The 15,516-nt window shown below is 43.0% G+C and overlaps 1 protein-coding gene across 1 annotated transcript in view; it reads right to left on the bottom strand.

Annotated features, from left to right (window-relative positions):
- The window catches only part of LOC119736051 (matrix metalloproteinase-24-like), a 45,226-nt gene extending 32,088 nt beyond the window's left edge, over window positions 1-13,138 (bottom strand). Inside the window, exon 1 of the mRNA XM_038210056.1 lies at window positions 12,911-13,138. The gene's annotated coding sequence lies outside the window, so the exon portion shown is untranslated. The remainder of the gene's footprint in view (window positions 1-12,910) is intronic.
- Window positions 13,139-15,516: the final 2,378 nt, after the last annotated feature.

The following is a 15,516-nucleotide window of genomic DNA, read 5'->3' as shown; positions in this document are numbered from 1 at the left end:
AATACCTCATTCTGTATTAATTGAAATAAAGTATTCCCCATATGACGAACATGAATTGTTTTGCGTGTGGTAATGATGTGATGTTGTTGAATGTTAGACTACAACACCACACTTGCCCCTTATTCACGTTAATGCATACGCATTTTAAACAGAAAAGTCTGATACCCGTTTGAGAATAGAAGCTGGCGGGCTTGACCCCCGATCGGTATGAAGTGGCCCACTCGGTAGCCCCGATCGGTATGAATACTGGGCACTCTTTTATTCAAGCGTGACGCTCGAGAAGCGGGTGGGAATGACCCACTCTGTAGCTCCCGATCGGTATGAACGCTCGGTTATTCAAGCGTGAGCTTGGTTGACTGGAGTGGCTCTCTTGGTCGCTATCAACGGATTAGTGGTTATTGTTCGAGGATTACAGCGCCAAACTCAGGTTGGGTTGGTGTGGAAGACACTGGCGATCATTTTTTTTTTTCGTGGAATTGTATTCTTTTCTAGCTTCATAGTATGCAAGTGTTTTGTTTTTGCATGAAATCATTTGACAAATGAACTTGATACAACTGCCTAGTTTGCAAGGTCTGTATATGAACAATGGTGTGATTTTTTTTCTGTGAATTTTTTGAAATACGATGTTCGATATCTATATTGTCGGAATTGATCAAATGTACGAAATACCTCATTCTGTATTAATTGAAATAAAGTATTCCCCATATGACGAACATGAATTGTTTTGCGTGTGGTAATGATGTGATGTTGTTGAATTTTAGACTACTACACCGCACTTCCCCCTTATTCACGTTAATTCATACGCATTTTAAACAGAAAAGTCTGATACCCGTTTGAGAATAGAAGCGGGCGGGCTTGACCCCCGATCGGTATGAAGTGGCCCACTCGGTAGCCCCGATCGGTATGAATACTGGGCACTCTTTTATTCAAGCGTGACGCTCGAGAAGCGGGTGGGAATGACCCACTCTGTAGCTCCCGATCGGTATGAACGCTCGGTTATTCAAGCGTGAGCTTGGTTGACTGGAGTGGCTCTCTTGGTCGCTATCAACGGATTAGTGGTTATTGTTCGAGGATTACAGCGCCTGGCCAACTATGGTTTGCCCTGGCTATGATTATCTGCAGCATTTTCTTTGCTATAGAGTATGGAATGGCAGTATTTTCTTTGCATGAACACGTGTAAATGTAGGCCTATATGGGTTTTACTGATTGCTTGACGTACAACGTATTATTTTCCCCCTTTGTTTTAAGGTTTAAGTTTTTCTGTTGACGCAAAAACTTCATTCACTTTAAATCCTGAAACCAGATTTTTATGTGTACATTTTTTGTTCACCCTGAGACTCATTTCAATTAATAGTTGGAATATTTTTTTCTAGCTATTCTAATTTCTATATAGAAAATATGCAAGATAAGACATTGCAAAATTGTACGTGAACACGCACATTCTTCACCCAACCGCATCCTATACCGGAACACCAGTGTCATCCCGCCATATCCAGTCCAAGTTAATCGCGGGTCCAGAGCCGGGCACGTACCTTCTGGGCGGGAATCACAACATGATACGCCAGGTCTCCGACTACAAGATTATTCTCCGCGACGTACAGATGAGGAAGTGCACCGCTTCGGAGGTAGAGAGCGCCAGGCTGCTTTGTCTGAACCTCATGAAAAGGGAGATCCCGAAGGACACACTTGTAAAGCAAAATATCACCGGGAACTCCCGTGACGAAAACAACAAGAAGTGCAAAATACCACGAATCGATAGCGAGATTCTCCACAGCATATTTGGCCAAGCCAAGCTTCAGTTCCCAGACTTTAATGAGTGGTACACCGACCACAAGTGCAAGACGGTTGAGATGTTGAATGATGGCTGCAAGAGGTCTTCAACTTAAAAGTGACATTTAATCTGTTCACATTTTGCCCCCCAACCCTGGAAGCGAACTGATCAGTTGTTTGAATTGCGCATTTAAATAACGTCTATATATGTATTTGGATATTGGGCTAACCGGAAAGCTTTTATTAATGTTCAGTCTTCGTCTTCTTAAATCAATAGTGAGCTTTAATCACTAGATTAACGGATACAGTTGTTTATTTTTTTATGCTTTTTTTACAAAAAGTTTTCTGTGTAATTAATGATCTTCGGTGGCTTTTATCATCATCACGAAGAAATGTTCACACCACCATCAGAATAGATCAAGGGAAAATAATAAAGGTAATGGTAATAACAACAATAAAACGAAAAGACGAAAAGAAAATCAAAGGTTGAAAGCTCTCCATCTTTATTATTGTTCATCATCGGTATACCTCTTTCCCTTTCCTGCCTTTGGACTATCTGTTGAACGAAAAAAATAAATTAATGCACGTAAATAGAACAAACTGGGGAATTCTGATCTTAATACTGAACAAAATACCAACCCCGTTTGCTTTAAAAGTCAGATTCAGGGATTCATCGGTGCAAGTCCATATACATTTGTATACATTTAAGGGGAGAAAAACGTACCACGTAACTAATTGAAACCCATGTTCACTGATCACTCAAGCTTTTCAATAGGCCTGCGAGGGCAACGGGTCACCAACAATAGCTGTCCAGGGGAGTGATTACCGGCGGCGCGCCCTTTGATTTGCCGGGTCTTTGTTACCCAGCAGTGAGGATTATCGCCTTGCAAATTGCTTCTTTTGTTAGGTTCAGGAGAGGGCCCACCAGTCAGACTTGTACTTCGTTCTCTTAATCCGAGCTCGCCCACTTTGGAGAGGAGTCCCAATCCCTTTCTCGGAGTGGGCGAGGCTTAGCCCAGACCGTCTGGGAACCGGGCGGTAAGGGATCTCATACCTAATGTGCCGTATAATAATGTTCACTAATTTGTAACTTCTGTGGAAATCTCGCTATATTAAGATCAACAATGATAGTATAAGTCTAGTTAATGCCTTAATGACAATACAATAAGCCAATAGGCCAGTAATCCGCTTGAAGTTTCGCGGTTAATGCGTTGAGCTCATTTCATCCCACAGGACCTTAAATTATCACCCTCGAGATTAAGTATCAAAGTGACAACTCACGACCTTCAACATCCCGGGGCACAAGAGGTCGGGAAGAAATAAGAAGGTCAAGGATTCAAACAGAAAAGATATGACTTATAGGTAAGAGAATGATGTCATCCTTGAGCAAAATCCATCAGCAGTGGAGATTATGTTGATTTCGCAAATTATGGGGGATTCCAACATTGTCTTCAAGTGAGCTTTCGAGAAGATGGTAGGCATTTTGGGACGAGGGAATTTAATTCAACTGCAGAGCTTACTTTTTTTCAGGGTTTGTAGCGTTTATTTTCATTTTCTATCTTCGGGGTCTATTTTGAGGTGTTAAGGAAATTGAGACCGTTTTCCTCTTGGCGAGGGCTTTTTGCAGTCTTGTCAAGAAGTATCAGGGTTGGCCGCTGATGATAAACCAGCCTCGTGCAGGTTGTAGGATCAAATGATCCAACGACACGGGTGCAACGGCGTCTCTCAAGTCGACCGATGGGCAACAGGCACACGGAGGAAGAGAAGGATCAGTGAAGGAATCAACAGCATCCTGTTGTGAAGTTCACCAAGAAATCTGTTTGGACAAGGTGGAGTACCGTCTCAAAACATCGCTATCAATCCAGGGCCACTCTTTCGCCATCTCAGCCCCATCCCAACCAAAACACCCACCCGCATCCAAACCCCCACCCTAGGGAGGGTATGGGTCCACATCAACGTCCAAGGATAAAGACTTGGATGTTTAATTGGTAAAATGCTAAGCCGGCAGTTGAAAGGTCTTGAGTTCGAGTCTTTGTACTTTCCACACGATATCTCGACGCTGACAGCCGTACCTCCTGAAGTCCGTAAGCCTCCAAAAACTCTTCAAAAACTGGCCAAAATACGCTGCTGCTTTATGATTATAACGACCCACGTTTTCGTAAGCCTATTATAACTGAACACATTAACACCTACACACAGTTGTTTAAAGCCATATTTGTAAAAAGCATATAGAATCATTTGCATTTATATCCAAACTAGCTCACTGAATTATCAAAAAAACCTCCCTTGGATTATAGATCGTATTATAAACACCCCGTGAAATTATTCCGTCTGGCTTGCTGTCATTACAAGAAATTGAGAAGTGTAGGTGATTTCCAACGATCAGTCAATTGACTGGTTTTGGACGAACTCGTGTTTCGTGATCCAAACATTGTGCACGGTTTTTCACTGTCGAAAAGTGTAATATCCATCGAGCTGAAACTTCAACAGGTCATAGGTTTAGATCATTATTCTTTGTTTGTTGAGTGGTGTTATTATTGCAAACGAACCAGGGGCGGATCCAGGAATTTTTGCGAGGGGGGGGGGGTTCATCAGCAAAAATTCTGAAATGTAGACAGGTTTTTTTCTCCGACACTTGGTCTCCGAAAAACCAATAGGTGGGGGAGGGGCTTGAGGGCTTGTACCATACTTTCAATGGGGGGCGCTGTTCAAATGCGACGATTATTAACCATATGCTACAGAATAGTCCTAAACAAGCGGAATCTGTCCTGATTTTGTGCATTATTAACATTTTTATTTGTTTGGGTGTTAGAGCAAAGGGGGGGGGGGGTCGCATTATTTTTTTTATTAATTTCTATGAAAAAAATTAAGAGCCGGGGGGGGGGGGGGGTTGCCCGGATCCGCGCCTGGATAGGACGCGTCTTCGGTCCTCTTTGCTACGCATGAATAGACGCTCTGCCTTGATATACTGTCACTGAATTAAAATAACAAAACCTGATCCTCAGAGAGGGCGCTGTGTTCAAGGGGTCTAGATCTACAGCATCGTATCCATCACGCAGAGCTACATTGTTTTCACATATAAAATCGTACTTGATACTGAAATCGTTGATCTGATATACGATTTACGGCTGAACCACCAGGGAAATCTCTGAATTATGGCAGAAATGGGAAAATCCACTTTATGATAGATCATAAGGGAGGTATAAAGAGAACTCCACTTACAGTATAACATTCTTGCCTTTTGAAGAAAAAAAAGAAGAAGAAGAATGAATTGAACATGCATTTATTTTATGACCCATATTTTCTGATAATAATTCAAAACATTCCACCTGTTTGTGCAATATTTTGGTCCGGGATGAAGCTCACTTGGGGATTGATGTTTTGGCGCGCGGTGAGTTTATGTTTCAAGAACTTGAGAGGCATATAACACGGGAACAAACTACGACAGGTGTGGGTGTCTGGGAGGCTTTTGGCGGGCGCCAGTAGTCAGTAAACTCGCTTGTTTTCAGGTTGAACGGGGAAATAAAATGGGCGGGGCCAAGAAGTAAGTAGGATAAAAAGGGCAGTGATCCAGGGGTTCCTGTGGGGGTGTTGGGGGACATGTCCACAGAGACGACAAGAGCATGTAGACTTTTGTAACAAGTTTCACCTAAATCTTCGCATTATTTCAACCTAAGATGTTCTTCCAAAACCCATGCCGCATCGTGTTTTTATCCTCAGACCATAAAAATAGGAAACCTCCATGCTTAGACTAAGGTTTTTCGTCATCAGCAAGAACTTTACCCAACTTTCACAACTCTTGCATAAACCAAAAAGCCTAATAAAATTAAAGTTTTCCGGACAGGTGTCATTCTATCACCTGTTTTGCCAGTTGTTTAGATATACAAGATAAACCTCCCGCTAAGTTATGGACATAACACATTTCTCTCTCTAAATAAAAAAAAAACGATGACCTTTCGGACTAGAATTCCACAAACTGTGAGAAACCGTGCTGTGCTAGTTTTTCCCTGCGTGCGAATAACGCATTTAATCGGGCCGAACTGAGTCGCCGCTGTAGAGAGACCAGCGGGGACACGCTCCCGGAGCGTTAAAAAAGAAAACACGCGGTCAGTTTATTTCCTCCAAATTGTTCAGTGTTTGTAAACCAGATTATAAAGCTCCCAACAAACTGTGAGAAAAGTATATTTATTGCGAAAATAGAGAACACTGACCTGCCTGTTTTTCTGGATTTATTTTGTTTGTTTGTCCTTGAGTATTTCACTTGAGAATATTGCCATTACGGTTTAAGTTGTTGTTTTTTCGACAAACACCCCGTCCTGTGTTCTGACTCTGGCTATAAAACGCCAGTTTTGCCGTTGACTCGAGCAGGTTTACGGGAATGTATACCAACACAGCACGATGTTTTTCTCAAGTTCTCGTGAATTTGAAGTATCCTGAGTTGGCGCCAAGAAAAACATTTGGAACGGAAATGAAAATCAGTGAAAACAATGAACACATTCTACATCCGAAATTCTGAAAATCTTTCCTAGCACAGCATATGGTGTCTTTTGAACGAAGAAGAATAACTATCTGGACATGTAGCTATCATTTTGATTTTTAAGGGAAAACGGTACAAATGTGGGTTTTCTGGGGTGAGCTTAAGTGGGTTTTGCGGACGTGACTATAGGCCTACAGGCAATGGTTACAGAAGAAAACTATAGGCAGAAAAAAATTGCCCTAGAGCTCACAAAATCACTATAATTGATTCAGAACGTCTGTTCGTTTGATGATATCTGGTCTACACAATGGGCCAGAAATAGCCCATTTATTGGCTTTACGAAGTAACCCCATACGATAGCACTATCCGGGCCACACGTGGCGGTCAGTCAGTATGTTAGCCAATGGGATAGGTACAAGGAAAACGCTAAGACTGGCCCTCTACGACCAGCAAAAAAAATATGGTGAAAGAAGGATATATTCATAGTAAATATAGTCCTTCACCGAACTACATAGGCTGGATTTGGGGCAAGGAGGCGGTCCGGTTTTAAGGCCATGAGATCAGGCTTGGATTTCCGATATTTGCATCACTGGTTTCTCGCAATGAATGTTTCAATTTGGGGTTCGATAACCCGCGAATTATGACGTAATCCTAGCCAGTCCCCATGGGAACAAGAAACTCTGACACTTTCACTTTCGGTGATGCGTCAAAGCTCTCCTGTGAGCTGACACAACGACGAAGAGATAGGCGTGATGATGCGGGTAGGGCAAGGGGACAAGCAGCTCCTTGGCCCGGCCGGAAATCCGTGCAGTTTTCCGCTATAGAAATTTGTATGCCTGTCACTGATGGTACAATCTTAATTACACCAACGAATCCCCCTAGAAAATCACTTGAAGGGCGTTAACTAGCTTGATAGTGGGCGTGAAGATTTAAAGATAAAATTTCCCTGAAATAAATTTTCCTGTTTGTCCCTTGGGCAATAAATCACTGCTCACTAAATTGAGAACTTGAGAATTTATCTTATACTGAATCGATGCAGAATACACAATACGAAATTGAAATTATTATGCTTGTTATAGCTGAGTGTGTTGTACGAAGCATGAAAATTCCCACCTCGTAATCTTCGGATTTCTATATTAGTGATCACCAGATGGTCGATTGAAAAAAACTTCTTAGGGTGTTGAGCTGATTTGAAGTAGGATAAGCCTATAAGGTGAAATGTATCGAAAACTAGTTATAGCAAAATGAATGATGCTGGTACTGTTTAAAATGGTCCGTTTTTATTTGTTAACGGGAATTAGGATCACACACGCTCATTGACACTTCTTGCAATTAATGACCAAAAATTCGTAAACCAACAAACAAATTACAACAAACAAACAAACAAAACTACAAAAGCGGATGCTTCAAATATCAAATATATGCTTCAAATATCACAAACATAACTCTGTCCTATAATGTTCCAAATTTGTTTTTCTTTTTCAGTACGTATATCAATGATATGGTTCATTAAATATTTCCTCTTTATTTCAAGCCTACAAAATGTCAATATGAAACCAACAGAGGGCGCACTACAGCATCATAGTTCCATGTAACGATATGAAGGTGACCGACAAGAGCCATAAACCAATCAATGTGCTCTATTACAACCGAGGGACGCAACATACGCGGCATGAAGGCGCCACCGGCGAGGTTGGCATACCTGGGAATTTCACATTTCTCCCGAAACAGGTACATCAGCGCAAGTGTAACAGTCTCTTTACATGTGACCTCGCTGCGGGCAGTAAACAGGTTATAAAACTATTTGTCATTTTGACAGTTTCCATCCAAGGTCTCATGCATCTGATGACAAGTCCCAAAATGTAAAAAAGAAAAGAGTCAATTTTATACCCGTAAAAGAATCTGTATCTTATGTGAATGTCCATTTATCTTGATGTATAATTGTCCAACCATGCATGGTTGTACCAGGACATCGTTGTTGTTTTTCACCCATTGTTAAGAAGTAGGAAGTTACGATCGTCTTTGATCCTTTCCACCCCACCCCCCCCCCCCCCCTAAAGAAAGGTTTTTGTGGACGCGTTGTTTTCCAACCTTGAAACAACCCAGACATTTTCTTAAAAGTATGATAAACTGGAGAAGAATGAAAGGCGGCATTTCAGCACCGACCTTATTTTGACTGGGGCAACAATAACGTACCCTGGGCAGTAAAAGGTATGTAAATGTAGGATCATTTTCTTTTCATGCATCTTGTTCATTTTCAATAATAACACCACTCAAAATCCAAAGAAGAATGTTCAAAACCTAACCTGGTGAAATCCCAACGAAGTGGATACTACACTTTTCGAGAACACAATAAATGCACGGCCTTTGATCAGGAGATACGAATTCGTCATTATTTCAAAACTCGGTCAATTGACTGTTAGTTGGAAATCCCCTATACATCTCTTGATTAGGGTTAGGGTTAGTGGTAGATGGTTAGGGTTGGAGTTAGGGTTGGGGAACATAGGTATTGGGGAACATAGGTATGTACCCCAATCAAGTAGGTGTTTATAATGATTGTTCTAGCTGTGGATTTCACATCGGCACACTGCACAAGTTTCATTCTGAACGTGAATTGGTTCAGGGTGGGCTTCAGAAAAGTAGGATGACCCTGATCTTCATTTGCCTCCGAGTTCAAATGAAATTCAAATGAACATATTCATTTTGTCTTGTTTCCCGTCATTGTACAATCCTAACACCTATAAACTCGAGACCAAAAGCTATTTCTAGAACCTTAAGATATCAAAAGAAGCCTGCACAGTGTGAACTTCTGAATTATCTTTAGGACTAGCCTTTCTCTTGAGCCATTTATATGTCAGCATCTGTTTTCTTGACTCGAGGAAATCTGACGCTTCCCCTTTGGTCTGCGGAGGAGGCTGGTTGATAACGATTATCATCACTTACTCACACTTACTGATAGATTAGTATCACTTACTCACGACTTATAGAAACGATGTTGTAGGGTAGTTACCCCTTCACCACAAGGATTCGTGAAATGGTAAAAGAATTCAGAAAGGAACAGAAAAGAAGAGCGCATCCTATGCAGAAAATACCCCCCCCCCCCCCACCGCTTTATGAATCATTGAAACAGCGGCCGGCAAGTCGGCAGTTACTAACTGGGGACTAATCTGCGGGAAGGGGGGCGGCTTATTTTCTCTCTGGGGGCACAAAATACACAAGAAGGAGACACAAGAAGGGGGCCGGGGGCCTCCCGTTAGACGAGGGGGCGGCATGTCCATACTCCATTAGTTACGACACTAGAAGGTCTAAAGGCCGTTCTAATCCCTCTACAGTTTAGTTTTGGATCCGTCAGTGACACTGTGCATATGGCCAGGTGTCCAGGGAGCTGAAGGAATTTCAAATAACTACTGTAACAACGAGACACTGTACACAAATCCAAGTTGAACTGACTTACCAGATTAGAAGCTCAAGACAATAGGCTTGTGGAATCCATTTTGAATAAACCATATATCTCCATCAGGTAACTTTATTTTCACATCACACGGTGGTCAGCTCTCTCAATGTTAAGTGCAAGGGACTCATTCGTCTCTAGTCTGGTGACTCTGGTCAATACTTCCCTAGATGGAAATGAGACGGATCCTCAACTCTCCTTTCCAAATTTAACTCTTACAAGTACAACCCCCCCCCCCCTCACCAACTCTAAGGAGGCGTCATTTCCTGCTTTACAACAGGTCTGTACCGTGGCGATACGCAACTTTTGCCCGGGTCAGGAGATCCCCAGGCTCGGCTGTGCTGTTGTATTTTTTGTTTGGTTGTTCAACCTTGTTAGCTTCATCCAGCGGAGAACCGAGAGAAAGATTGCTTCAACCCGCAAAGTACCGGGGGAAATTACTGAATTACCGGGCCCAAGTCCACGCAGGCTCAGACCAAACCGTGCATCTTTAATAACTGTTTCCCAAACAGTTTCGCGGTTCTTGCTAATGCTGACAAACCTCCGATACGGACCAGAGAAAAATTGTTTCAGCAAATGACTCTCGGAAGTCCGGTTTTGCCGGACTCAAAGTTTGGTTTAAGCTTCAAGATATCTTTCGTTGGCGCATCAATCATTGCTGAAAATATCTCGGGGAGGCCTCCTGTATAGAATTAGATACGTCTCTTGACAGATGGTCGACCAAATGTTGTTGATGCCTCGAAGGGCACTGAGACAGATGTTCTAAATAGGTCTGCAGATCCCTTCTGTCCGTTTCTTGAGGATAGAGTCAGTAGTTTATGAACCTGGGGCAAGGGGGCACTGGCACTGGGGGAGTGGGAGATCGAGGGCCGGCCTCCAATCAAGGCCAGTATACATGCCAACCATATACATATCCCAACTTGCTTTGTATTATTTAAAAACTTTGAGGGCACGTGTGGTCTAGCGGTAGAGCACAGGCCTAATGATCGTGATATTGTGGGTTCGAGCCCCGTCGTGGCCATGCGTGGTGTGTCCTTGAGTAAGGCGCTTTACCTCTTTCTCCTCTCAACCCAGGTGTTAAATGGGTACCGGCATTATTCAATGCTGGGAAGGTAACAGACTCGCTGTGGAGGAGGTTTGACGATCCCCCACAGCAGCATTTCATGGACTCGAGTCTTGCCCAATCGCTGCGACAGAGAGAGGGGCACTCCGTTCCTGTGAACACAGGTTCGTCCCCTTTTATTTAAAAACTACGACAAAAAAATTACACTGAGTGGAAATTCCCTCCCCTCCTATACTGAAAATGAGGATCCTATTGTGACCCTGTTTTGAATTCGACCCGAGAGATGCTACTGCATTTTGGTCAAGTTCCCCTTATACCCGGCTCCCCCAACAGGGGCAAATTTGGCATCACACAAAAGCTTTAAGAAATGCACCAAAATTCAGTCATGAAATATACTTCGACCTGGCTACGGGTCACGTGCTAGACACACTGAATCAAACCCCGTCAAATCAAGCACCTATGCCAGCTATCAAAATACATGATGGGAATGACGGGAATGCTATGGGAACACCTGTGATCACCGAGGGCAATAGGCAACTCAAAATATACTCGTACTCTCGTAGGCTCTTTGGAGAATATGAATGCTTTCTTCTTTTTCAAGGGAATTAAGTAAAACGGACTCTTTTGCCATAAAATTCTACAAATTTTGCTTTGGTTTGGACTAATGCATTGGTTGATATTGATCGCAAATACTTGTAGTCAAACGGAAATGTGTTATCTATAAATATTGGGGGGCAGTGGCGCACCCAGAATTTGGCTGGGGGCCTCGCAATTTTTTTTCCAAATTTGTAGAAGTTAAATTTTGTTCAAAAATCTTGCCCAAAATTTTTGGCCGCAGAAAAAATTGGGTGGTTTTATTTGGCGTTTGACGTTGGTGGCGCCACTTACACCCCTATTATACTACTCGAAAATAGGCTACATACATATCACCAAGGTCAAATTGTGGGACTAAAAAAAAAAGAACAGTAATAGAGGGAAACGAGTAAAGTTCATGAAGTGACGTCACAGTGACGTCATTCATCCGGAAAACAGCGAAGCAGAGCCTCAAGGGTCAATATCTCAAAAAGGACGCACCGTAAGTTTCCAGTCTTGAGAGAGCGTGCAATAAAAAAAACACGATTTTGAACCTAAAATCAGATACCCAGGAGATTAGAACTGATCTGAACGAAATTGGCATTTGGTTCACCGGTATGATTCATTCGGAATCGAAATTAATTGAAAAGCAAAACAAAATTACTCAACTTCCGAGCTTCCCTCATAAAGCAGCAGAAAAAGGTGTCCAAGTTAATGTAACATTTCAAATACATTATAAATAGTTGTATGTGCATGATTATCAGCAACATCAACAAAATTAAATGCTTCATATTTTAAATGAGGTCTGAAGAGGAACAAGTCTTTACTTTTGATTTCTTGTACTTCGCTGGTCTAAAAGATGCCACCTGATTTAGGCATTGTAAACCAAATCGATTATAGTCATTGACGTCAGTTATGGCATGAGCGTATAATGTTGAAGGATGCCAGTTTTCCTCGAGTTATTTGAAACAGCAGATTTGTACCAAAGGAGCCAAAACACCGGAATAAGGCCAATTGAAGACAGCATAGCCGTGAATTGTTTTTCTTGGCCGAGGAGGCATTTGAGAGATGGACTCCAAGGGAGAACGGCCAACAGGCGGTGGAGAAAGGGCAAGGGGCGGGGTATTCCCCACTGACGGGAACTGTACGCTAACCCCCCCCCCCCCCCACCCTCTCGGGTACGTTTCGCTACCGCTGCACAACTGTGGCGGTTTCATTTCGAATTTTCCTGCATCCATCCTGGACATTGATACAGTATGTTATGATTTTTCATGCCTGTGGGGTTTGACATTTCCGACAGAAACATCTGAAGACATATACTGAACGGAGCTGCCGTAGCTGTAGCTATGCTGAAGAGAAAGAACATCTTTAGGGTGCGTTCGAGCGTGCTACTCGTGCTAGCACGAGTATGCTCCGACAGGAGCACGACCCGCGGGTTCGTCTCCGGTATGACGGATATATGCTCTCCGTCACACCGGAGATTTTCCTGCACTCAGGAGTAGCAAGAGTAACACGCTCGAACGCACCCTTAATTGAAGGGCTTATTATTCCACTATAGAGCATGTATTCCACTTACCCTGGATTATTCTCAGCGGCAGCTCCTCACAGTCACATGCACCCGTCGAAATCCTTCACAGTCCCGCCTACGATATCTGCCAGACACGCTGGTCTCACCAAAGTGCCAGAGTAGAGTGGTCCAAACCCTTCTCCCGTCCTCCTAATCACCCAAAGTGCCACCCAGGGAACGGGCACCCTATACGGACCTCTACCAGAGTGGGTGCAGGGAGCCCAGGCTAAGGCGACCCTGGTAACAGCCGCGATGCGATGAAGACGAGGGTTGGCGGTGACTTCGACGTGACGTCACAAATCCACCGACGCGAAGTTCGATGTTTACAAGTTTGAATTCTTGCATGGCTTATGGCCGTGCAGATAAGACGTAAGCTACTTTATTTTGATTGACAGGGGAGTGCCACTCCTGCGTTGCTCAAATACAACCAACACAAACTACTTGTATGTACTTAAAATCTCATTGAGAAGGAAATCGGGTATTGTAATGATGTGAAGATCAATATTATTTAGATCAATATTAATTTAGATCTACCTTCGCTTTCCATTATAAACTCGGAGTTGCTGATATACCCGAAAGCAATATTAAGAGAAATGAAAAAGCTGTTGCGAACCACCAACTGTAGATATTATAAGAGAAATAAATTGGAATCGATCTAGAAGTATTATCCGATTCTCATTGGAAAAGAGCGACCAGAAATTTGAAGGGCGCCACCATGAACATACGGAGAGGGAATGATGCATTGTAGGGAACAGATCTGTAGCGGTATGTACGATCATTTGTGCTGTGTGCATTTCGTTCGGTTAAAAACAACAAAATTGCACAATATCTTAAGTCGGGTGAAAAACCTGCTGAAGTTTTATGTCAGTGGCTGCTGTACAGTTGGAGAAAACAAAGAAGATACATCATCACTATTTGGTCCCGTAAACTGGATTATGTTGCTAATGCAGGTACAAAAAAAAGTGTGTCCGCGCAGGCAAATGAGTCAATTCAGGCGGAATTAATAACTTCACAGGGTTTCGGGGACGAGCCAGAGCCTATATTTTAGGGGGGGGGGGGCTAGCAGGGGTGGATCCAGATGTTTTAGTAGGGAGGCGTGCTGAAATTTAGATCGGTAATTTTCTCCGGACACTTAAGCCTCCGAAAATCAACATGGGGAGGGGGGGAGGGGAGCTCGTACTATACTTTCAAGAGGAGGGCTGATAAAACCCTACAATGTACACTACATTACCTAATAGTGTACAAATGCCCCTTCCCACGACTAAGTTTTTCTTAGGGGGAGACCGTACGCATGTGACGTCATCTTCTAACAGTTTTGCTACTGTCATATTTTTTGGGGAATTCTTTTTTTTTTGGGGGGGGCTTCTTGACAAAGTTGTTACCCCCCCCCCCCAGAACCGCGCCTGAGACAAGCGCTATCCTCAATTCGATTAATAAGATTTATCTCAGTACATCGCTGGGTACTTCAACTGTTTGCTTAATATCACCGCCTGTTATTGGAGGATGTTATAAAAATGTTATGAAACGTTCCAGCGTGACATATCAAGGTCCATTAGGTGGTAACGAGGGAAAACTACCTCATCCTGGCTGACCTGGGTTATATATCAGATTAATGAAGACTTTCCTGGGTTCAAGTTTAGACTGGACTGTGTGAAGTGGCGGTGCAGGATTTTTTTCCAGGGGTTGCTGGTTGAGGTGTTGAAGTCCAGTTTTTTTGTTTAAGGGGAAGGAAGGGGCAGGAGCTGAAGAGATGAAGACATGAAGTCACACACAAGGGGCAAAAGTGTCTCATTTATAGGCAATGAGCGGATCCATTCGACATTTTGTCGAGTATAGGTGTGTGGTTAATAGCCACCATAACCAACCCCCATAATCCGCTGATTTTCCGTGTCAGGTGTTGTGTCTTTAAATTAATTCACAGTTTTATAATTCAGGGCGGACTCAGGAATTTTCGCGGGGGGGGGGAGTGCAAAAAAAATCTGAAAATTTTGACAGTTTTTTCTCCGGACACTATATAGGTGGTGGTGGTGGGGGGGGGGGGTTCGTATCATACTTTCAATGGGGGCGCTGTTAAAATCCGACGATTATTAACACTATAATAGTGTACAAACCCCCTAATCAAGCTGGCTCTACGAAGCCGGACATTATTACCAGTATAACTTTTTGGTGTCAGAGCGGGGGGGGGGGGGTTCGCATTATTTGTAAGGAATTTCTATGAAGACGACAAATCACAGAGCTGGGGGGTGGGTTTGACCCCCACCCCTCGTGTTTCGATTTTTAGAGCCTTCCTATAATGTTTACGCTGGGAATATTTAGATTTCAAACAAGACCATAACAAGCTAGCTAGCTTCAACAATTTAACAAGGGCGAGAGGGAAAACCTGGATTTTTTTGTTCTTTTTTTTCTGGGGGGGGGGTAGGTTAGGTTCTTAAATTTTAAGTTAAACAGGAAGGATCAGTGGCGGATACAGGATTTTTCAAAGGGGTAGTCAGGTGGCATTATGGTCAGAATTGTGACAGACTGGTTCAAAGCAGCAAACGTGACAGATAGATTCTTGATAGCCCTAGAGAAGATATTTAGAAGGGGTGACTCCTAAAAAAAATTGTATTTTCGAG

This window comes from Patiria miniata, unplaced genomic scaffold (assembly GCF_015706575.1).
Source record: "Patiria miniata isolate m_02_andy unplaced genomic scaffold, ASM1570657v1 HiC_scaffold_29, whole genome shotgun sequence".
NCBI lineage: Eukaryota > Metazoa > Echinodermata > Asteroidea > Valvatida > Asterinidae > Patiria > Patiria miniata.
The sequence above is the reverse complement of the archived record's forward strand: the minus strand, read 5'-3'. Positions and strand labels throughout refer to the sequence as shown.